Source organism: Alligator sinensis, unplaced genomic scaffold (genome assembly GCF_000455745.1).
Source record: "Alligator sinensis unplaced genomic scaffold, ASM45574v1 scaffold701_1, whole genome shotgun sequence".
Taxonomy (NCBI): Eukaryota; Metazoa; Chordata; order Crocodylia; family Alligatoridae; genus Alligator; species Alligator sinensis.
The window spans coordinates 546,024-548,521 of record NW_005841915.1 but is presented as its reverse complement, the minus strand read 5'-3'; positions in this window follow the sequence as shown (position 1 = coordinate 548,521).

Sequence of the window (2,498 nt, the reverse complement as noted above, 5' to 3'; positions counted from 1 at the left end):
GGACAGATGCCCCCAGATGTGTGTGCAGGATGGGGGCAGGGGTGGGGGCAAGGCAGGCTGCCCCCTGAGAGCTCAGGCCCCCACCCTGCTGCCCTCCCCCGAGGCCTCTGCAGCCCGGCAGATGCAATCTGGCACTGCAGGGCAGAGCAGGGCCATGCATGAAAAGCTGCTTGCTGCTACAAGCTCTGCACTGCCTTGGCAATGCATCCCCTGTGCACAAGGCAGCAGTGAGGGGCACAATCCTGTGTGTTGCCCCTGCTACTGTCGCATGTGTAGGGGACACATCGCCAGGGCAGCACAGAGCTCATAGTGGCAAAGCAATCCCCACGTGGCCCTGCTGTGCTCTGTCACACCAGGTCACACCGGCTGGGCTGCAGAGGCCCTGGGGGAGGGCAGCAGGGTGAGGAGACTGATCCTGCAGCAGGCAGCCCGCCTTGCCCTGTCCCCACCCTGCCCCATGCACAGATCTGGGAGGCCCGGGTCCCCCCTGCCCTCCAGGAGTGCATCTAGCAGCAGCAAGCAACCCGCTCCCCCCCACCCCGCCCAAGCCCACAGCAGGCAGGCAGCAGGTGGTGGGCAGCCAGGCTCTGCTCTGCTGCAGCAGCTGCAGCCTCCTGCCAGGGGCAGGGAGCTGTGTACCCAGGTCCCTGGGAAGTGAGAGGTACGAGCAGGGCTGGGGGTGTTGTGGGGGGAGTGAAGGGCATGAGCATGGCCACGGGACTGTGGAGGTGGGGGAGTGAGGGGACTTTCATTTTAATCATGGATGGGGGGGTTATCAGATAATTTGTGATTTTTTTTTTAATCAGGCAAAACCAGGATCCCTGCTAATCAGTGCACAGAACCTAGTTCCCCCACATGCTTAGTGAGTGCTCTAACAACTATGGTATTGCATCAGAAGCAGACTAACGCCAGGCTGTTAAATTTAAACAACAACAGCTACGAGGCTCTGTGCTGAAGTCCATGCCAGAGGCAAGCATTAGAGGTGTTTGGAGCACACCTACCAAACTGGGGACACCAGGGAGTTTAGGCAACACTGCTTAGTTCCAGGATCCCAAAGGACTCAAAGCAGGAGCCACACACCTAGGTGCACAGGGCAGGTCTAAATGTATATAGAGGACAAAACTCTGGACACCTGGGGAGTAGAGGCATTTTCTTGTGGGAGCTACACAACTAAAATCCACCTACGTCCTGTTTGAGGCATCTAAGTCCTTCTTTGAATCTAGCCCCTAGAACCAGATACTCATATTGATTTATACTCATTATCACTCTATTTATTGATTTACACCAAATGAGGATCTAGTCTGTTATCTTCAGGTGTCTGCATTCTTTCAATGTAAATTAATTTATTTAGGAGAAAACTAAGTCCAATAAAAGGGCAGGAGTTGTGCTGCAGAGGTGAATGCTTTGCTGTGGAAGTGGAAATTGCTAACAACATCCGGTCATAATTATGGTTCTAGTTCTGGAAACTGGCTAATAAAGTGCCTTGAAGTATTTTCATTCATGCTAGGCAGTCCAGGATTTCTGTGACACTTGTCTGAAAATTGCAGTTTTTCATTAGCTTGCACTTCAACTGATCTGTGGGTTGATTCCAGTGACTCATCCTTAGAAATAGGATTATCATTTCATGATTGCAGGCTTATCCCATTTCCTCTAATGCCCAGAATATGTGGCAAAAGCATTAATGGGTTTATCAAATGCCTAATAATCAATTCAATACAATAAGCAATTCCATAAACCAGGGGCGGCAACCCCACCAAGACCCCTCTTAGATACCCATCTAATGTAAATCTTTTGCAAATCCTCTAGATCACTAAGTCATAACTTTTCCAAGGAAGTTAAAGTGTAAAATAACAGATTAGTGAATATTTGAGTATACCCGCAAAATAACTGAAAAGTACAGAGTATAAAACCCATCTTTCATAAAGAAATTCAAGAGTTTTTTTGACATCTCAGAAAAGATGTTCAGTGGAAGTGTTGGTGTCTGGCAGCTCAGTGCAACACTGGTTAATGCACAAAGAGATCTGGAGCCCCTGGAGATCTGGGTCCATATCAAACCATATTTTCCTGGAAAAACTTGTGCAAAAGTTCTGTAAGTGGTGTGTGCATATTGAAGGATAATATCAAGTGGGTTTCCCAGGGATCTTTCCTGGTTTCAGTGCTGTTCAACATCTTCATTAATGGTTTGGACAATGGGATCAAGTCCATGCTTAGCAAATCTGTGGATGACACCAAGTTGGGTGTAGTGGCAGATATGCCAGAGGGTAGAGCTAGAATCCAGAATGACCTGGATAGACTGGAGAAATGGTCTGCAATCAATCAGATGAAATTCAACAAAGACAAGTGCAAAATCCTGCACTTGGGATGGAATAACTGCATGCACAATACAGATACAGACTGGTGAATAACTTGCTAGGCTGCAGTGCTGCAAAGAAGGATCTGGGGTTACAGTTGACCATAAGCTAAATATGAGACAACAATGGGCTTTTGTTGTCAAAAAA